The following is a 22,500-nucleotide window of genomic DNA, read 5'->3' as shown; positions in this document are numbered from 1 at the left end:
GGGGAACGCGCTCACGCGCCCGGGAAGGCGCGCGGCGCGGCGGCAACACGGCCCGCCCCACCGCGGGGAGGGCCGCCCGCGAGACACAGCCAAGAGGCACAGGCAGAGCATCCGCCGCGTCACGGAGACCCCGACACCGCCCACGCCACGAGGCACGGGGCGGGGGAGCGAGGTCGGGCCGGATTCCGCACCCCTGCCGCCTCCCACACGCCACTCGCAGCGGGGGAGAACGGGCGAGGGGACCCGCGGGCAGAGCGAGAAGAGCGGTCCCGTTCGCCATGAACGTCCGTCCCTCGTCTGGCACGGCTTAGGCCCGGCCCGGGAGAGCACAGCATCACCACATCGGTCGGCAGCATAACGCGAGGGACCCCCGAGCAAGGGAAGGCCGGCGAGGACAGCGAGCGGAGGAGCCTGCTTCAGCCTCACCGACCCCTCTCCTTCTCCAGCAAGCGCGGGCGACGACCCCAGGACGAGAACGCCTGACACGCACTGGCACGGAGCCGGTGGGATGGGGTAAGTCGCGACCGCACCCGGGTGCCGGCGGCAGGGAGTGCACGTGGTAGAGGACCCCGCGCCCCTAACCCCGCCGCCCTCGGGTACCAGAGACCGGAGGTGGCACCACGGTCGTGGGGGCGCCTGGAACGCACAAGAGCCGGCGCGCAGGCCCCAGCGGGCGGCTCAAGCGGCGGGGGTGGAAACGGGCGTCCTGTTCTCGGCCAGAGCCCGGAGCCCTCCCCGCACACGCATCCAGGCACCCGGAAGCTCTCGGGCGACTGTCACCCGAGCAGAGCGTGTCAGCACTTATCTGGCGGCACAAAACCACCCATTCGGGGGCAAGAATCGCCGCGCCCGGAGACGGGGCCCACCCACGGATCACCAGGGGAACCCCTGGATCACGGCCACGGCCACCAGACCCCAAGCACGACCCCATCGCCACCAGGCCCGGAGCTCCCGGGGCCATCTGGTCGACCCCAGAAGCGTGGCGGCAGGGGGAGCCGGGGACAGCCTCCCCGGGCCGCCCGCGCGGGCCGGGACCGGTCGGTCCCTCCCTCTGAGTCGCCGGGTCAGGACTTAGAAAAGAATTCCGCGGAGGCGCCTCCGGCGACCGGGCCCGGGGCGGGACCGTGGCTCCCGTCCCTCAGCCGGGGCTCCACCTACGCCTCGAGCCGGCCCCCTCCCGCCTCCGGACAAAGACGCGACCCGCGAAACTCGGAGAGAGAAGTCCGGTCCGACGGCCCGGACCCACCCCGGGCACGCGTCCGGGCCGGGGACGCCCTCCCCGGCCCGCCCTCGAGGGCTCCCGGGGCCGGTCCACGCTCTTCTCCAGGGCGGGACTTGGAAAAAAAAACTGCCACGGAGGAGGAGGCATCCGAGGACCGGGCCCGGTCCCCACCGCCAGAGCCGGTCGACTCGGAAGACCAGTGGGGAAAAGGCCAGCCCGGCGGCCGAGCCCGTCGCGCCCTCCACGGGCCTCCCCCGCAAGGCCCCGGCCGGTCGCCCACCTCCGGAGCGGGGCGCGGAAAGGGGATCGGCGACGCGGAAGGCCCGACCACCGGGCCGCCCTCGGGACGACGGCCGGGCACGGGACGAGCTCCCTCGCCCGTTCCCCCGCGGCGGCCCCCCACCCCCTCCCGGGGACGGAGGGGCACCGGCGGCTGCTGGTCGACCCGTCCGGGAGGCCCCACACCCCGGCCGGCACCGGGCGGCGCGGCGACAGCCACCTCCCTCAGTAGCCTGCACCTCCAATCTCCGGCGAGCGGGCGTCGCGCTCACGCCCCGGCGCCACCGGGCCAGATCCCGCCAGCGACGCCGGCCTCCCGGGACTCTGCCTCGGTCACCGCGGCCGAGTCCCGTCCCTTGGCCCGCGTCGCCGGAGCTCCGGAGGAAAGAGACGATATAAAAGCGGCCGCCAGGTGGCACCCGGCGACCGACGACCGCCTCAGCGGGACGGAGCCGGAGCGCGGGCCCGCCGGGGAGCACAGCCGGGCCGCCGGGCCGCCCGATCCCGTCCCGGAGCCCCCTCGGACCCAGCCTCCCGGCCCAGTGCGGCCCCGGGGCGTCCGCCCGCGGGCTCCCGGCCGCCAAGGCGCAGCCCCAGCCGCAGGAGGGGGACTCGGAAAAGGTTTCTCGGGCGATCACCGGGAAGGGGAAGGGGAGAGTTCCCCCCAGAGAGGCCAGGGGGCGGCCCGGGCCGGGCTGGGCCGGTGCGGCCGGGAGGCCGCCGCTTCCCGGAGCGGCTGGAGCGCCCCCGGGGTTCCCGGGAGGACTTAGAAAATCAGGGCGGGCGGGGACGGTCAAACCGAAACCAGGCACGTCATCCGAGAAGGACCGTGATGACGGGAGGAGGAAAGCTTTCCAGTCCAGAGGGCCTGTCGAAGGCAGGCGGAGAGTCTACCCGCTGAAACTGACGAAGATGGGCAAAAGAAGCTAGCTCAGGCGCCGACATTTAAGGAAATAAAAAAAAAAAAGCACGAGGGCGTGGAGAAATGGGGAAAAATCAACACTGAGAAATCTACCCTCTGAAACCGACGAAGATGGGCAACAGGGGCTAGCTCAGGTGGCAATTTTTAAGGAAAAATAAAAGGAAGTGCGTGGAGACCTGGGGAAAAAGCAACACGGAGAAATCTACCCTCTAGAACTGAGAAAGAAGCGCAACAGAGGCTAGCTCAGGTGGCAATCTTTAAGCAAAAAAAATAAGATAAAAAAATACAATGGCGAGGAGACCCGGTGAAAAAGCAACCCTGAAAAAGGTACCCTCTGAAACTGAGGAAGCAGGGCAACAGTGCCTAGCTCAGGTGACAATCTTTAAGCAAAAGAAACACACAAGGGCGTGGGGAGCTGGCGAAAAGGCAACACTGAGAAATCCACCCTCTGAAACGGACGAAGATGGGCAACAGAGGCTAGCTCAGGTGGCAATCTTTAAGCAAAAGAAACACACAAGGGCGTGGAGACCTGGGGAAAAAGCAACACGGAGAAATCCACCCTCTGAAACTGAGGAAGATGGGCAAGAGAGGCTACCTCAGGTGGCAATCCTTAAGCAAAAACAAAGCACAAAGGCGTGGAGCCCTGGGGACAAAGCAACCCTGAAATATCTACCCTCTGAAACTGAGGAACATGGGCAAGAGAGGCTAGCTCAGGTGGCAATCGTTAAGCAAAAACAAAACACAAAGGCGTGGAGACCTGGGGAAAAAGCAACCCTGAAATATCTACCCTCTGAAACTGAGGAAGATGGGCAAGAGAGGCTGGCTTCAGGTGGCAATCTTTAAGCAAAAGAAACACACAAGGGCGTGGAGGCCTGGGGAAAAAGCAACACGGAGAAATCCACCCTCTGAAACTGAGGGACATGGGCAAAAGAAGCTAGCTCAGGTTGCAACCTTTAAGCAGAAAAAAAACACAAGGGCGTGCAGACCTGGCAAAAAAGCCACAGTGAGAAATCTACCCTCTGAAACCGACGAAGATGGACAACAGAGGCTAGCTCAGGTGGCAATTTTTAAGGAAAAATAAAAGGAAGTGCGTGGAGACCTGGGGAAAAAGCAACACGGAGAAATCTACCCTCTAGAACTGAGAAAGAAGCGCAACAGAGGCTAGCTCAGGTGGCAATCTTTAAGCAAAAAAAATAAAATAAAAAAATACAATGGAGAGGAGACCCGGTGAAAAAGCAACCCTGAAAAAGGTACCCTCTGAAACTGAGGAAGCAGGGCAACAGTGCCTAGCTCAGGTGACAATCTTTAAGCAAAAGAAACACACAAGGGCGTGGGGAGCTGGCGAAAAGGCAACACTGAGAAATCCACCCTCTGAAACGGACGAAGATGGGCAACAGAGGCTAGCTCAGGTGGCAATCGTTAAGCAAAAGAAACACACAAGGGCGTGGAGACCTGGGGAAAAAGCAACACGGAGAAATCCACCCTCTGAAACTGAGGAAGATGGGCAAGAGAGGCTACCTCAGGTGGCAATCCTTAAGCAAAAACAAAGCACAAAGGCGTGGAGCCCTGGGGACAAAGCAACCCTGAAATATCTACCCTCTGAAACTGAGGAACATGGGCAAGAGAGGCTAGCTCAGGTGGCAATCTTTAAGCAAAAGAAACACACAAGGGCGTGGAGACCTGGGGAAAAGGCAACACTGAGAAATCCACCCTCTGAAACGGACGAATATGGGCAACAGAGGCTAGCTCAGGTGGCAATCGTTAAGCAAAAACAAAACCCAAAGGCGTGGAGACCTGGGGAAAAAGCAACCCTGAAATATCTACCCTCTGAAACTGAGGAAGATGGGCAAGAGAGGCTGGCTTCAGGTGGCAATCGTTAAGCAAAAGAAACACACAAGGGCGTGGAGACCTGGGGAAAAAGCAACATTCAGAAATCCACCCTCTGAAACTGAGGAAGATGGGCAACAGAGGCTACCTCAGGTGGCAATCGTTAAGCCAAAGAAACACACAAGGGTGTGGAGACCTGGGGAAAAAGCAACACGGAGAAATCCACCCACTGAAACGGACGAAGATGGACAACAGAGGCTAGCTCAGGTGGCAATTTTTAAGGAAAAATAGAAGGAAGTGCGTGGAGACCTGGGGAAAAAGCAACACGGAGAAATCTACCCTCTAGAACTGAGAAAGAAGCGCAACAGAGGCTAGCTCAGGTGGCAATCTTTAAGCAAAAAAAATAAGATAAAAAAATACAATGGCGAGGAGACCCGGTCAAAAAGCAACCCTGAAAAAGGTACCCTCTGAAACTGAGGAAGCAGGGCAACAGTGCCTAGCTCAGGTGACAATCTTTAAGCAAAAGAAACACACAAGGGCGTGGGGAGCTGGCGAAAAGGCAACACTGAGAAATCCACCCTCTGAAACGGACGAAGATGGGCAACAGAGGCTACCTCAGGTGGCAATCGTTAAGCCAAAGAAACACACAAGGGTCTGGAGGCCTGGGGAAAAAGCAACACGGAGAAATCCACCCTCTGAAACTGAGGGACATGGGCAAAAGAAGCTAGCTCAGGTTGCAACCTTTAAGCAGAAAAAAAACACATGGGCGTGCAGACCTGGCAAAAAAGCAACAGTGAGAAATCTACCCTCTGAAACCGACGAAGATGGGCAACAGAGGCTAGCTCAGGTGGCAATTTTTAAGGAAAAATAAAAGGAAGTGCGTGGAGACCTGGGGAAAAAGCAACACGGAGAAATCTACCCTCTAGAACTGAGAAAGAAGCGCAACAGAGGCTAGCTCAGGTGGCAATCTTTAAGCAAAAAAAATAAGATAAAAAAATACAATGGCGAGGAGACCCGGTGAAAAAGCAACCCTGAAAAAGGTACCCTCTGAAACTGAGGAAGCAGGGCAACAGTGCCTAGCTCAGGTGACAATCTTTAAGCAAAAGAAACACACAAGGGCGTGGGGAGCTGGCGAAAAGGCAACACTGAGAAATCCACCCTCTGAAACGGACGAAGATGGGCAACAGAGGCTAGCTCAGGTGGCAATCTTTAAGCAAAAGAAACACACAAGGGCGTGGAGACCTGGGGAAAAAGCAACACGGAGAAATCCACCCTCTGAAACTGAGGAAGATGGGCAAGAGAGGCTACCTCAGGTGGCAATCCTTAAGCAAAAACAAAGCACAAAGGCGTGGAGCCCTGGGGACAAAGCAACCCTGAAATATCTACCCTCTGAAACTGAGGAACATGGGCAAGAGAGGCTAGCTCAGGTGGCACTCGTTAAGCAAAAACAAAACCCAAAGGCGTGGAGACCTGGGGAAAAAGCAACCCTGAAATATCTACCCTCTGAAACTGAGGAAGATGGGCAAGAGAGGCTGGCTTCAGGTGGCAATCGTTAAGCAAAAGAAACACACAAGGGCGTGGAGACCTGGGGAAAAAGCAACATTCAGAAATCCACCCTCTGAAACTGAGGAAGATGGGCAACAGAGGCTACCTCAGGTGGCAATCGTTAAGCCAAAGAAACACACAAGGGTCTGGAGACCTGGGGAAAAAGCAACACGGAGAAATCCACCCTCTGAAACTGAGGGACATGGGCAAAAGAAGCTAGCTCAGGTTGCAACCTTTAAGCAGAAAAAAAACACAAGGGCGTGCAGACCTGGCAAAAAAGCCACAGTGAGAAATCTACCCTCTGAAACCGACGAAGATGGACAACAGAGGCTAGCTCAGGTGGCAATTTTTAAGGAAAAATAAAAGGAAGTGCGTGGAGACCTGGGGAAAAAGCAACACGGAGAAATCTACCCTCTAGAACTGAGAAAGAAGCGCAACAGAGGCTAGCTCAGGTGGCAATCTTTAAGCAAAAAAAATAAGATAAAAAAATACAATGGCGAGGAGACCCGGTCAAAAAGCAACCCTGAAAAAGGTACCCTCTGAAACTGAGGAAGCAGGGCAACAGTGCCTAGCTCAGGTGACAATCTTTAAGCAAAAGAAACACACAAGGGCGTGGGGAGCTGGCGAAAAGGCAACACTGAGAAATCCACCCTCTGAAACGGACGAAGATGGGCAACAGAGGCTAGCTCAGGTGGCAATCGTTAAGCAAAAGAAACACACAAGGGCGTGGAGACCTGGGGAAAAAGCAACACGGAGAAATCCACCCTCTGAAACTGAGGAAGATGGGCAAGAGAGGCTACCTCAGGTGGCAATCCTTAAGCAAAAACAAAGCACAAAGGCGTGGAGCCCTGGGGACAAAGCAACCCTGAAATATCTACCCTCTGAAACTGAGGAACATGGGCAAGAGAGGCTAGCTCAGGTGGCAATCTTTAAGCAAAAGAAACACACAAGGGCGTGGAGACCTGGGGAAAAGGCAACACTGAGAAATCCACCCTCTGAAACGGACGAATATGGGCAACAGAGGCTAGCTCAGGTGGCAATCGTTAAGCAAAAACAAAACCCAAAGGCGTGGAGACCTGGGGAAAAAGCAACCCTGAAATATCTACCCTCTGAAACTGAGGAAGATGGGCAAGAGAGGCTGGCTTCAGGTGGCAATCGTTAAGCAAAAGAAACACACAAGGGCGTGGAGACCTGGGGAAAAAGCAACATTCAGAAATCCACCCTCTGAAACTGAGGAAGATGGGCAACAGAGGCTAGCTCAGGTGGCAATCGTTAAGCCAAAGAAACACACAAGGGTGTGGAGACCTGGGGAAAAAGCAACACGGAGAAATCCACCCTCTGAAACTGACGAACATGGGCAAAAGAAGCTAGCTCAGGTTGCAACCTTTAAGCAGAAAAAAAACACATGGGCGTGCAGACCTGGCAAAAAAGCAACAGTGAGAAATCTACCCTCTGAAACCGACGAAGATGGGCAACAGAGGCTAGCTCAGGTGGCAATCTTTAAGGAAAAATAAAAGGAAGTGCGTGGAGACCTGGGGAAAAAGCAACACGGAGAAATCTACCCTCTGGAACTGAGAAAGAAGCGCAACAGAGGCTAGCTCAGGTGGCAATCTTTAAGCAAAAAAAATAAGATAAAAAAATACAATGGCGAGGAGACCCGGTGAAAAAGCAACCCTGAAAAAGGTACCCTCTGAAACTGAGGAAGCAGGGCAACAGTGCCTAGCTCAGGTGACAATCTTTAAGCAAAAGAAACACACAAGGGCGTGGGGAGCTGGCGAAAAGGCAACACTGAGAAATCCACCCTCTGAAACGGACGAAGATGGGCAACAGAGGCTAGCTCAGGTGGCAATCGTTAAGCAAAAGAAACACACAAGGGCGTGGAGACCTGGGGAAAAAGCAACACGGAGAAATCCACCCTCTGAAACTGAGGAAGATGGGCAAGAGAGGCTACCTCAGGTGGCAATCCTTAAGCAAAAACAAAGCACAAAGGCGTGGAGCCCTGGGGACAAAGCAACCCTGAAATATCTACCCTCTGAAACTGAGGAACATGGGCAAGAGAGGCTAGCTCAGGTGGCAATCTTTAAGCAAAAGAAACACACAAGGGCGTGGAGACCTGGGGAAAAGGCAACACTGAGAAATCCACCCTCTGAAACGGACGAATATGGGCAACAGAGGCTAGCTCAGGTGGCAATCGTTAAGCAAAAACAAAACCCAAAGGCGTGGAGACCTGGGGAAAAAGCAACCCTGAAATATCTACCCTCTGAAACTGAGGAAGATGGGCAAGAGAGGCTGGCTTCAGGTGGCAATCGTTAAGCAAAAGAAACACACAAGGGCGTGGAGACCTGGGGAAAAAGCAACATTCAGAAATCCACCCTCTGAAACTGAGGAAGATGGGCAACAGAGGCTACCTCAGGTGGCAATCGTTAAGCCAAAGAAACACACAAGGGTGTGGAGACCTGGGGAAAAAGCAACACGGAGAAATCCACCCACTGAAACGGACGAAGATGGACAACAGAGGCTAGCTCAGGTGGCAATTTTTAAGGAAAAATAGAAGGAAGTGCGTGGAGACCTGGGGAAAAAGCAACACGGAGAAATCTACCCTCTAGAACTGAGAAAGAAGCGCAACAGAGGCTAGCTCAGGTGGCAATCTTTAAGCAAAAAAAATAAGATAAAAAAATACAATGGCGAGGAGACCCGGTCAAAAAGCAACCCTGAAAAAGGTACCCTCTGAAACTGAGGAAGCAGGGCAACAGTGCCTAGCTCAGGTGACAATCTTTAAGCAAAAGAAACACACAAGGGCGTGGGGAGCTGGCGAAAAGGCAACACTGAGAAATCCACCCTCTGAAACGGACGAAGATGGGCAACAGAGGCTACCTCAGGTGGCAATCGTTAAGCCAAAGAAACACACAAGGGTCTGGAGGCCTGGGGAAAAAGCAACACGGAGAAATCCACCCTCTGAAACTGAGGGACATGGGCAAAAGAAGCTAGCTCAGGTTGCAACCTTTAAGCAGAAAAAAAACACATGGGCGTGCAGACCTGGCAAAAAAGCAACAGTGAGAAATCTACCCTCTGAAACCGACGAAGATGGGCAACAGAGGCTAGCTCAGGTGGCAATTTTTAAGGAAAAATAAAAGGAAGTGCGTGGAGACCTGGGGAAAAAGCAACACGGAGAAATCTACCCTCTAGAACTGAGAAAGAAGCGCAACAGAGGCTAGCTCAGGTGGCAATCTTTAAGCAAAAAAAATAAGATAAAAAAATACAATGGCGAGGAGACCCGGTGAAAAAGCAACCCTGAAAAAGGTACCCTCTGAAACTGAGGAAGCAGGGCAACAGTGCCTAGCTCAGGTGACAATCTTTAAGCAAAAGAAACACACAAGGGCGTGGGGAGCTGGCGAAAAGGCAACACTGAGAAATCCACCCTCTGAAACGGACGAAGATGGGCAACAGAGGCTAGCTCAGGTGGCAATCTTTAAGCAAAAGAAACACACAAGGGCGTGGAGACCTGGGGAAAAAGCAACACGGAGAAATCCACCCTCTGAAACTGAGGAAGATGGGCAAGAGAGGCTACCTCAGGTGGCAATCCTTAAGCAAAAACAAAGCACAAAGGCGTGGAGCCCTGGGGACAAAGCAACCCTGAAATATCTACCCTCTGAAACTGAGGAACATGGGCAAGAGAGGCTAGCTCAGGTGGCACTCGTTAAGCAAAAACAAAACCCAAAGGCGTGGAGACCTGGGGAAAAAGCAACCCTGAAATATCTACCCTCTGAAACTGAGGAAGATGGGCAAGAGAGGCTGGCTTCAGGTGGCAATTGTTAAGCAAAAGAAACACACAAGGGCGTGGAGACCTGGGGAAAAAGCAACATTCAGAAATCCACCCTCTGAAACTGAGGAAGATGGGCAACAGAGGCTACCTCAGGTGGCAATCGTTAAGCCAAAGAAACACACAAGGGTCTGGAGACCTGGGGAAAAAGCAACACGGAGAAATCCACCCTCTGAAACTGAGGGACATGGGCAAAAGAAGCTAGCTCAGGTTGCAACCTTTAAGCAGAAAAAAAACACAAGGGCGTGCAGACCTGGCAAAAAAGCCACAGTGAGAAATCTACCCTCTGAAACCGACGAAGATGGACAACAGAGGCTAGCTCAGGTGGCAATTTTTAAGGAAAAATAAAAGGAAGTGCGTGGAGACCTGGGGAAAAAGCAACACGGAGAAATCTACCCTCTAGAACTGAGAAAGAAGCGCAACAGAGGCTAGCTCAGGTGGCAATCTTTAAGCAAAAAAAATAAGATAAAAAAATACAATGGCGAGGAGACCCGGTCAAAAAGCAACCCTGAAAAAGGTACCCTCTGAAACTGAGGAAGCAGGGCAACAGTGCCTAGCTCAGGTGACAATCTTTAAGCAAAAGAAACACACAAGGGCGTGGGGAGCTGGCGAAAAGGCAACACTGAGAAATCCACCCTCTGAAACGGACGAAGATGGGCAACAGAGGCTAGCTCAGGTGGCAATCGTTAAGCAAAAGAAACACACAAGGGCGTGGAGACCTGGGGAAAAAGCAACACGGAGAAATCCACCCTCTGAAACTGAGGAAGATGGGCAAGAGAGGCTACCTCAGGTGGCAATCCTTAAGCAAAAACAAAGCACAAAGGCGTGGAGCCCTGGGGACAAAGCAACCCTGAAATATCTACCCTCTGAAACTGAGGAACATGGGCAAGAGAGGCTAGCTCAGGTGGCAATCTTTAAGCAAAAGAAACACACAAGGGCGTGGAGACCTGGGGAAAAGGCAACACTGAGAAATCCACCCTCTGAAACGGACGAATATGGGCAACAGAGGCTAGCTCAGGTGGCAATCGTTAAGCAAAAACAAAACCCAAAGGCGTGGAGACCTGGGGAAAAAGCAACCCTGAAATATCTACCCTCTGAAACTGAGGAAGATGGGCAAGAGAGGCTGGCTTCAGGTGGCAATCGTTAAGCAAAAGAAACACACAAGGGCGTGGAGACCTGGGGAAAAAGCAACATTCAGAAATCCACCCTCTGAAACTGAGGAAGATGGGCAACAGAGGCTAGCTCAGGTGGCAATCGTTAAGCCAAAGAAACACACAAGGGTGTGGAGACCTGGGGAAAAAGCAACACGGAGAAATCCACCCTCTGAAACTGACGAACATGGGCAAAAGAAGCTAGCTCAGGTTGCAACCTTTAAGCAGAAAAAAAACACATGGGCGTGCAGACCTGGCAAAAAAGCAACAGTGAGAAATCTACCCTCTGAAACCGACGAAGATGGGCAACAGAGGCTAGCTCAGGTGGCAATCTTTAAGGAAAAATAAAAGGAAGTGCGTGGAGACCTGGGGAAAAAGCAACACGGAGAAATCTACCCTCTGGAACTGAGAAAGAAGCGCAACAGAGGCTAGCTCAGGTGGCAATCTTTAAGCAAAAAAAATAAGATAAAAAAATACAATGGCGAGGAGACCCGGTGAAAAAGCAACCCTGAAAAAGGTACCCTCTGAAACTGAGGAAGCAGGGCAACAGTGCCTAGCTCAGGTGACAATCTTTAAGCAAAAGAAACACACAAGGGCGTGGGGAGCTGGCGAAAAGGCAACACTGAGAAATCCACCCTCTGAAACGGACGAAGATGGGCAACAGTGGCTACCTCAGGTGGCAATCGTTAAGCCAAAGAAACACACAAGGGTGTGGAGACCTGGGGAAAAAGCAACACGGAGAAATCCACCCTCTGAAACTGAGGAACATGGGCAAAAGAAGCTAGCTCAGGTTGCAGCCTTCAAGCAGAAAAAAAAAAGACGCCAGGGCGTGGAGAGCTGGCGAAAAAGCAACACTGAGAAATCTACCCTCTGAAACCGAAGAAGATGGGCAACAGAGGCTAGCTCAGGTGGCAATCTTTAAGCAAAAAAAAAAAAAATAAAAAAATACAATGGCGAGGAGACCCGGTCAAAAAGCAACCCTGAAAAAGGTACCCTCTGAAACTGAGGAAGCAGCGCAACAGTGCCTAGCTCAGGTGACAATCTTTAAGCAAAAAAAAAAAACAAAAAACAAAAAACAAAAAACAAAACCCACAATGGAGTGGAGACCCGGGGGAAATCAACACTGAAAAATACAAAACGAATGGAAGACCAATAGACAGAGCAGGCACTTTCACCTGGGGTGGAGGAGGTACGCATGGATGACCGATAAGCGCATGAAAAGATGTGAGCTGTTCCCTGGAAAAGCAAGTGAGAAAATTAGAGGGAGACATTGTGGGGACACATGGGTGAGACTGCCTTCTTCCAAATACCGGAACAGGATCAAACTGCTAGTCAGGTCGCGGAGAAGCCAAGTCAGTCACTCACGCCTCACTGGTGGTGAAGGGAAACGGTATGGCCTCTGTGAAAAAGGGCGTGGCGGGTTCCAAAACTGACACGCCGCGGAAACAACCACCGAAAGTGGCAACCTACATAAGCCTTTGGTGTATCTTGCCTCCTAAGAGCGTCTGTATGTAGCTGGAGCCTTGGGTCGTTAAGGCTTCCACAGTGATCTGTGGTGGGTGGGTGGGGGGGGGGGGCCTTGGGCCTTGGGGGTCTCCGCTGGACCTCCAGGAAGTCAGCTTTTGTGGAGTCCCGTGAGTCCTTCCAGGGAGGGAGGCATCCAACCCGAGGGTGGTCTGGAGGGCACCACTCCCACCACTCCCGGGGGCTGGGGCGGGGGGCGGGGTGGGGGCTGCGGCCACGTTCCTGTTCATTCACACAGAATCCGGGGCATGAATGTTCTTAGCAGCTCTGTTCCACACAGCCCCACACTGGAAACCACACAGACGTCCTGCGAGTCCCATCCCTTGCTCATGTCGCCGGGGCTCCGGAGGAGGGCCACTCTGTAAAAGCGGCCGCCAGATGGCGCCCAACGACCGGCGCGGAGGGGTCAGCGGGAGGGAACCGGGTCACCAGCCAGCGAGAGTGCACAGCCTGAGCCCACCGCCGGGTCAGGTCTCTCTCTGTCTCTGTCTCTGTCTCTGTCTCTGTCTCTCTCTGTCTCTGTCTCTGTCTCTGTCTCTCTCTGTCTCTCTCTCTCTCTCTTTCTCTCTGGGCCCGCTTGGGGCGGCCGGGAGGTCACCACGTGAGGCCCCAGGGTGTCCACCTCGGAGCTCCCAGGCAGCACAGGGCAACCCTGGGCGCAGAAGGAGGTGTTGGAAAATCGGCGGGGAGGGGGGTGGGGTGGGTGGGCTTGCCAGGAAGGGGACAGACTCCCCACGTGACTTCTGGGCCGGGCCGGGCGCGGGGCTGCCGGCTGGCTGACGCGGACAGAGGTGGAAAAGTCCCCGGAGATGCCACGGGGCAGGCCGGGGCTGCCGGCCCCCGCTTCCCGGAGCGGCCCGAGCACTTCCCGGGCTCCCGGGAGGACTTAGAAAATCACGGCGGGGTGGGGGGTGGGGGTCGCTGTCAAACCGAAACCATGCACGTCATCAGAGAAGGACCGTGACGACGGAGGAATTGTCCGCAGTCTGTCAGGAATTGTGTGCAGCCTGTCACTTCCGGCCCAGAGGGTCTCTCTAAGGCAGACGGACAGACAGAGCCCACAAGTCGTAGAGGAAAGGACCGAGCCGCTTGGCCGCGGAAAAGTTTACAACACAAAACAGGTCTCCCTCCGCACGGGGCCACAGCAAAGCCCAAAGACGACACACGGGGGGGAGCATGGGTGCAGATGCACGTGTGGTGATAAGAATATGGATTTCAGCAGGGCTTCCCGTCCTCATCAACAAGCAGAAGCACCCAAATGGTGGGGGTTGGGGGGCAGAGACCTCACAGCCATTCCCTCCACAAATCGAGTTCCCCGGGACATCCTCACAGCGCCGTGCTGTGAGTGTGTGTGGGTGTTTAAAATGGAGTAAATGTGGACGTGGAACTGCTCCGTGAAACCAAAATAACAACAGTCGTAGATCTTCTTTGGTCATTTAGAAAATTCTTTTTTTTTTTTTTTTCCCCAGCGGTGCACGTATTTCCCTTCCAAAAAAGAAGAACGGGAAAGGAGATGTTAAAGGCAAGCAGAGAGAGGAAAACTGTTGCAAAACAAAAGCTGAGCTCCCGTCCGAGGGAGGCCTCCTCCATTGGAGGCCTAGGAAATCATTCTGACAAAATGGAGGATCTCTGTCTTTGGTGTCGATTCCCTCAGAGGTCAAGAGAAACCTTTTCCAATGTCTTTATCAGGAGGAGACTAGAAGTTAGAGAAAAGTATCCTTTCGGGAGTGAGAAAAACAAATTCTGATTTTGCATCAGCTTCCCTCCGATCTTGAAACTCATTGACTTGATTCCATTCTGTCGACGGAAATAATCCGGAACCAATCTATCCGTGAAAATCGGGGTGCGTTTATTCTGAGCTAAAATGTGAGGACTGTGGCCCGGGGCCTTTCTTCCCGAAGGAAGAGAGGGTGCCCGGGAAGTGGGGTGTACAGAGTGCTTCTAGACCCCCAGAGAGGACGTTTCACATAGGATCGAAAGGTCCCTTGGATGATAGTCGCGAGACTGCTCTGTCGGCACAGCGATCGACAGACACTGCTGGGTGGCAGGTCGGTTGTCTGGGCCTGGGTGGTCACAGGGGAGCCGGATGGTCAAAGGTGAGCGCAACCATCCGCTCCTAGCCTAAGGAAAGATGCCTCTCCTTAAGGAAAGGCCCGAGCACGGGGAAGCTGCTCCTTTCCCTTAAGGGCATTGGTTCTTGCCGTAGGAAATGTGTAAAGCGGATCTACGATGCGATGCGTGCTCGACGGCCACGTCAGGCCCTTTTCGAAAAACACTGTCAGGCCGAATTAGGCCGACACCCAATGGCTTCCTCATAGACTCCCATAGATCCTATCGCTCGCCATTTCTATCTGTCCACTCGTTCCAATTTTAGGCCACTTGACCACGAACAGGCCTTTTTCTCAGATTATTTTCCCCGTGAAACTTTGATCACCTTTTCACAGACAAAACGATCTTTACTTTTTAGGCCCTCTTGCCTGAAGGCAGCCATCTCACTTTCCTTGAACACAAAGATGTTTCCCATATTCACTTTTAGTGGCTTTTTGTTTTGTTTTGTTTTGTTTTGAGGACGATGAGCCCTGAGCTAACTGCTGCCAATCCTCCTCTTTTTGCCGAGGAAGGCTGGCCCTGAGCTCACCTCCGTGCCCATCTTCCTCTATTTCATATGTGGGACGCCTACCACCACGTGGCTCGCCCAGCGGTGCCACGTCCACCCCCGGGATCCGAACTGGCGAACCCCGGGCCGGCGAAGCGGAACAGGCACACTTAACCAGCGCGCCACCGGGCCGGCCTAGTGGCTTTCATCGCATTTGTTAAGTAGATTTTTTAACCCTCACGAACCTTAATTTTGGTGAAAACTAAGAAGCCAGCAATTAGGAACTGTCCTTCCCATGAGCATTCCGTCGCTTGGCCAATTTCTAAACACTTGGCCACTTTTAGAAACATGGGATTTCATAGGTTTATCTTTTCCTTCGCTTTATTTGATTTCATCTCACTTTAGTTTTTGGGTGAGGAAGATCGGCCCTCACAGAGCTAACGCCTGTTGCCAATCTTCCGTTTTTGTTTTCTTTTCCCCCCCTCCCGATTTTTCTCCCCCAATCCCCCCCATGACATAGTTGTCTATCTTAGTTGAGGGCCCTTCCAGTTGTGGCATGTGGGACGCCGCCTCCACACGGCCCGACGAGCGGTGCCGTGTCCGTGCCGTGCCCGGGATCTGAACCGGCAAAACCCTGGGCCGCCGAAGGGGAGCTTGTGAACTTAACCACTCGGCCACGGGGCCGCCCCCGTCCGTGGACTTTTTTATCACCTGATTTCACCTCGCAAAACTTCAAAGCTTCAAGTTATCAGAGAGGTTTGGGAAGTTGTTTTTATTAATTTAATTAATTTATTTTTCGAGGAAGACGAGCCCCGAGCTGACACCTGCTGCCAATTCTCCTCTTTTTGCCCCGGGAGAGTGGTCCCGAGCTAACATCCGTGCCCATCCCCCTCCCCTTGATAGGCGGGACGCTGACCACAGCGTGGCTCGCCAAGCGGCGCCACGTCCGCACCCTGGATCCGAACCTGCGAACCCCTGGCTGACAAAACGGAACGTGCGAACTTAACCGCTGTGCCGCCGGGCTGGCCCTTCGGGAAGTTATTTTCAGGACACGGGCCATAAACTAGAATCACCGCTACAGGTTTATCGGAGCGACATCAGCGTTCGTGGTGGATTGAGTCGGTCCCCTCTGTCTCTCCCCTCCAGGGCACAACCAAAGGGACGTCTATCGACCCACCCACCAAGGATTCCCCCCCCCCCCCGCACGGCACAGCAGGATGCCTGAGAGATCCACGCAGCCCTACAGCGGCAAGTCACATTCGCACAGTCAAAATTCAATGGCAGAGACAAAACGTTAAGGTCAGTGAGAGGGAAGAGAATAACCGGCCCAGGAGCAACGGTGTGAAGAACACGGAGAAGACGGGTCCTAGACGCCGGGGTCCCCGGAGCAGCGATTTCATCAGAGGCCCGCAAACGTCCACGATCTCCACACCACGTTTATGGCCGACTGCGTGCGTGGGTCCTTTGGAATCGACCAGGCTACCGTCCGGGCCACTTTGGGACATCGTGTCCAGCTGCCCCGAGCGGTGGAGCTGTCGTTCAAGTGTAAGATGGGGCCCGTCCGGGGAGAGAATGGGGACGGGGAAAGGGAGGCCGCGGGAAGTCACAGAGTCTGAGGTGTTCGGGGGAGACTGACTCTTCTGAAGTGGAGGTGGTAGAAGGAGAGCAGCAGGATTTTTGGATTTTTGTTCCCTCTGTTAGGTATCTGGGTCCGGAGGAGAGTGGGGCGGGGGGGGGGGGCGGGTGGTGGTGGTGGTGGTGGGTGTGAGGCTGAGGCGGGGCTGGTGTTTCCTTTCCGAGTCAGGTGGAAGAGCTCCTCCAGTGGAGGTTTTTAGACAAGGGGTCTGGTCTGGCAGGATGGGAGGTTGCGGGTTGAGCCACAGGGGAATCTGTCGTAGCTCAGACTCGGGCCTTTGAAGAAATAGACAGAGAGAGGAGTTTTGCTCTGTCTGTCACCGCAGCCGGCACCTCAGGAGCAACAACAGGAGGCTTCCCGAATGAGTGAAGGGGCAGGAGCCAGCGTGCCCCGTGCCTCTCTCAGCCCTGCGCCGGCAGGGAAGGAAGCAGGCAGGCAGGCCTCAGGGCTACTCCCGTCCTACTGCCCGGTGGTCCCTGTCCCGGCCCCGCCCCCACTCTCCCCCTGACCCTCACCGCTCCCCAGCCCTCTTCTCAGCCAGAGAGGCGATGGGGGGGGGGCGGTGCGGTCCCAGAACAAGTTTCCTCTCATCCGCCATCATCTTGCCACCCTGACGACTTGGCCTGAGATCCGGCCTAGGCTGTACCCGTGTGTGGTTTTCCTGTGGACAAGGGGGCCGGTTCACCATTTCGGAAGAAACCCCTAGCCTTCCACTGCCGAGTCGCCAGCCTGGGAGGGGGGAGGGGGGAGGGGGGAGGGGAGGTCAGGCCCATTCATTCCGATGGGCCTGGCGTCAGGGCTTCATTCAAGTGCAGGAAGCTCTCTCCCATGGCCTCGGGCTTTTTTCCATTGAACGGCTTTCTTCAATTCCCCCACCCTTAGGCCGCAGTCCACCAAGGGCCGGGAGGCAGGGAGGGGAGATGTTGGGGCAGGGTGGCTGTCTGAGAAACTCGCCTCATCTGGGGCAGAAAGAGTGCCCCCCTCCTTTCTCTAACCCTACTAGACTGCTTGAGGATCACGGACGGTTTGGCTCATCGATGAGCCCTGCGTTATGGGCCCGGCAAGCAAACTCCTAACGGGCAACCCGCCGCTCTAGGCGTGTGTGGGTTTTTTGATCTTTCACCTTCAAGTTCGCACGACATCGGTCCGTGTCCCCCGCCCCGGCTTCCCATGGGAAATCCTCCGTCTCTTTCCACAGACTCACTGGCGACTTCACACAGTGCCTGCCTCCTCCTCCTTAGGAAGGAAGGAAGGAAGGAAGGAAGGAAGGAAGGAAGGAAGGAAGGAAGGAAGGGAGGGGCTGACCCCGTGGCCGAGCGGTTGAGTTTGCACGCTCCGCTTCAGCGGCCCGGGGCTTGGAAGGTTCGGATCCTGGGCTCGGACACGGCACCGCTCATCAAACCACGCTGAGGTGGCGTCCCACACGGCAGAACCAGAGGGACCCTCAAAGAGAATATAGAACTAGGTACTGGGGTGCTCTGGGGAGAAGAAGAAGAAGGAGGAGGAATAAAAAGAAAAGAAAAGATTGGCAATGAGCTCGGGTGCCAGTCTTTAAAAAAAAAAAAAAAAAAGAGGAAGAAAGATGGACAAACAGGAACGAATCCCACTGACGGCACCTCCAAATGGTGGGGGGCAGGGGGGTGGGGGGGGTGGGGAGTGGCATCATCGGGCCAAGGGTGACTCTAAGCGTGATCCCGCGGTTGTGTTATTTGACATTTTATCGAATCGATTTATTATTTTATTTTTGAGGAAGATGAGCCCTGAGCGAACATCTGCCACCAATCCTCCTCTGTCGGCCGAGGAAGACTGGCCCTGAGCTGACATCCGTGCCCATCCCCCTCTACTTTCCAGGTGGGACGCCTGCCACAGCGTGGCTCGCCAAGCGGTGCCGGGTCCTGCGCCCGGGATCCGGACCGGCGAACCCGGGGCCGGCGGAGCAGAACGTGCGAACTTCACCGCCGCGCCACCGGGCCGGCCCCCGGAGTTGTTTTGAAAATCCAGTAAGGGGCTGGCCCCGTGGCCGAGTGGTTAAGTTCGCGCGCTCCGCTGCAGGCAGCCCAGTGTTTCATCGGTTCGTTCGGATCCCGGGCGCGGACACGGCACTGCTCATCAAACCACGCTGAGGCGGCGTCCCACATACCACCGCTAGAAGGACCCACCGCGAAGAACACACAACTACGTACCGGGGGGCTTTGGGGAGAAAAAGGAAAGACAAAAAATAAAATCTTCCAAACTCCAATAAAACTTTGAGTGAAGACGACGAGGAGGATGCGAAACGTATCTCACGCCTCCGAGCCGAGCCGTCCGTTTAGGTTTAGGAAGGGGGACGAGGACCCTTTGTAAGCGACATCCCTTTTTAAGCACCATTCTAAACCACAGAACAGAACTCCCTCTCCTCGACCCGGAGCGAGGAGGTTCCTGGGTGTGTCAGAGAGGGTCACGTCCTCTGCAGCACGAACGAACCGCCAGGGTTCGGCCACGGGAAAGAATTTCTTCCTCTCCAGGGGGACTAAAAGTCACCGACGGCAGCGGGCGTAGGTGCTATCCTTCCCGTCCAGGAAAGGCAGGGAGAACTTCAGCCGTGAAGAGAAGGAGGTCTTCCTCACTCCCCGTTTTGGGAGGGCCCCTTTGGCAGGGGAGTTTTGTCTCCTGATTTCAAGTCAGGAAGAAAAGGGAGAGAGAGAGAGAGAGAGAGAGAGAGAGAGAGTGTGTGTCCTTCTCGTGCCAGGTCGGTCTGAGGGGGACCTCCTCTGGTTTCCTCCCTTCCCAGGGAACGCCGTTCGCTCCTTCTTCTAGAAAAAGCTCCCAAAGCACCACCGCCCAGGATGGTCGACCTACGCCCATTGTCCCTCCTTTCCCAATCATTTCTACCGCGACAGAGGGACAGAGGCCCCTGCCCCATCCCCATCCCCACCCCCACCCCCATCGCCTGCCTCCTTGATGGCCAAAGGAGCTGCCTCTGAGAATGGAACGGGGCTTGGAAACCTTCTAGAGGGGTGACTCTCACCTGCCTGCCTGCTGGGAAAAGCACCACGCTGTCCATCGGACTGCTCTTTTGGGCAAACGTAGGCGTGCCACATAGCGATCGACAGCTATGGCGGGGGGGGGGGGGGGCGGGGTGGCGTGGTGGTGCCCAGGATCCACGACACGTGACGGCTGCGGAGCACGACAGCCCTAAGACCTTGAGGGAGACGGGGTGGCGCGTGAATCCTTTCGGAACGAGAACGACAGGAAACGCTGACGGGGACGTGTTCTCCTCTCGAGAACACACCAACGCCTCGCACGGTGTCTGACCCGGGGTGCCTCTGACTTTTGTCATCAGAGACGATCCTCTCGACCGCCCCTCACGCTTTGGGGAAAAGGGGAGAGGGACTCGGTAGCACGGGAAAAGCCATCCATCCGCCCTTCCTTTCCGTCTTCACGGCTCCTTCTCGTGGAAAACGAGGAAGCCATCCGGAGGAACGGAACACTGACCCGGGCCAAAGCGTGGCCCAGCCTGAGCCTCCAAAACCTTCTGCTAAGTGAGAGGTGCCAGACATCCAAGGCGACCTACGTTGCGATTCCACACAGAGGAGAGAGCTAGAACGGTCCAACCCTAGAGGGCGACAGCAGATGGCGGCGGCGGCGGCGGCGGCAGCGGTGGTGGTGATCGTGGTGGGGCAGATCCGGGAGTGGGGCCGTTTTTTCTTTCGGGGGGAGGGGATGGAAACGGAAACCTTCTGGAAATAGATAGCCATGACGGATGCGCCACCTTGGGGAGAGAGACTCCCGAAGGCCACTGGCTTGTGCCCCGTGGAAAGGATGGATTCGGTGGGATGGGAATTCTACCTCCGTGTAGAGCGTGTGGTAAACCACGAGGTAGGTGGGTGGGTGGGTGGGTGGGTGGCCTCCCTGCCTCGCCTCCACCTAGACGTCCACACACAGAGACCGACGAGGGAGGGAGGGAGGGAGGGAGGGAGGGAGGGAGGGAGGGAGGGAGAGAGACAAGATGGACAGAGGCCGAGGCCGAGGCCGAGGCAGTGAGCGAGTAAGTGATCGACCCTGGCCATAGGGATTCCTCAGAGGGCGTCTCTTGGCTCCCCAAACGAAGAATGTGTGTGGAGATCGAGAAAGATCACCGACCTAGGAGAACCAGCAAGACTTCCTCACCCGCCAGAGAGCCGCTGGGCCCCTGCCGTCCCTGCCACCGCCACCCCTACCCCTCGCCTTTGGCAGCGACGCCAACGAAAGGCAGGCAGACGAGTGGGAGAGTCGTGTGGTGGTGTCCCCCAAGGAAGGTGGGTCCATGCCGACGAGCGGTCGTCGGCGTGTGGAAAAGCCAGAGGCGGGCTGACTAGAAGGAGGGCGTCCTGGAGGAAGGGGCCAGGGTGTGAGGGAGAGAGGCCTGTTCCTCTTCCCCTGTCGGTCCCAAGTCAGGGGCCCAAAGGAGGAAAGCTGTCCGTTCCTTTCCGACTCGGACGGTTCGGGCGGAACCGACCGATCCCCGCGGCGGCGCAGTCGGGGCTTTCTGGACCAGAACCCCTCTCTCTGTCGCCTTTCGACCACACGCACGCTTTAGAGGCCAAGGGAAAATGGATCGGGTCTCTCTGTCTCTCTCCCTAGAAAACAAGGGGCCGGGGGCCGAGCCCGTGGACGAACGGTCAAGTAGCGCCCCCCACCCCGGCCCCCGGCTTCGACGGCCCAGGTTTTCACCGGTTCGGATCCTGGGCGCAGCCCCAGACCCAGCATCGCCCTTCAAGCCACGCCGAGGCGGCGTCCCACATAGCAGAAACGCGAAAGACCTACCACTGGAACCTACAACTATGGACGGGACGGGACGGGACGGGGCGGGGCGGGGCGGGGCGGGGCGGGGGTGGGGGGGGCGGCTTTGGGGAGCAGGAAGAAAGAAAAAATAAAAGAAACACAAGGACGGTCATCGCGATAGTTCTTTCCACTTCCATCCATATGTTAACAGGACCCAAGTTTCCCGACCTCCATTTGGATGTATGTTAACTAAATGGAGAAGCTATTCAAAGGACTCCTCTAAAGAAGTCCACGTTCTTCTTTCTAAATGATAATGAAAATCATTGTCACCACCGCTCTTCCGACCCTCCATGTCCAGACGGCCTCCCGCCCCTCCCCTATCCCCAACTCCCGCCCCGCCCCGCGCCGACCCCCGACCCCGGCATTCTCCACGCCCACCTTTCCCTCTCCACTCCTACCCCCCCGTCCCCCGCCGCCCGGGACACCGCACCCCGCGCCCCCCCCCCCCCAATCCAGGCCGGGCCACCTGGTCGACCTCCTCGAACACTATATAAGAGGATGCCGGGCAGCAGGTGGCGCCCGACAAGCGGCCTCCTCACAGGCCGGACGGATCAGCCTCGCGGGGGCGGGCGATGGGGAGGCGTTCGTCCAGGTCAGGTCAGGTCGGGGGAGGGAGGATGCCGCGCCGGCCGGCCTGGTGCGTGGCCTGGTCCCGATCCACCCCGCGTCTCGTTTCTCGGGCCGGGACGAGTACAGGCGGGGAGGCCGACTCGGTCACGGAAAGCGGCCTTGGGGAGGTTTTGGCGAACGTCCCTGTCCCGGGGCCGTCTGCCGACTAGGGGACGGAGTCCTCCTCCATGCTCCTTCTCGCCCCCAGTCGGGCGGGTTGTGGGTCGCGCGGTCGACTTGGCCATTTCCCCGGAGGCATCCTGCCTGCCGGGGCTCCCTCCCTCGGGCCGGTGCGAGCGGTCCTCGGGCGGCCCGGGAATTTGGGCCGCAGCGAACGAACGAACGAAGCCCGTCCCTCCTGCGTCGGCACCGATGAGACACAGCCCTGGTGGATGGAGCCGCTTTCCTCGGGTTTCCTTTTGCTTTCGGCCGCTGCTGCCACCAAACCTCCCTAAACGATAGGAATGAAAACGGGAACCGTTGGCATAATAAAAGCGTTTTGGTTGGCGTGTTTCTTGGCTTTTGGGGACTCGAGAGGTATGATGGATGATCTCCGATTGACGTTG

The sequence above is a fragment of the Equus asinus genome, chromosome 28 (assembly GCF_041296235.1).
Source record: "Equus asinus isolate D_3611 breed Donkey chromosome 28, EquAss-T2T_v2, whole genome shotgun sequence".
Lineage (NCBI taxonomy): Eukaryota > Metazoa > Chordata > Mammalia > Perissodactyla > Equidae > Equus > Equus asinus.
This window is presented reverse-complemented; position numbering follows the sequence as displayed.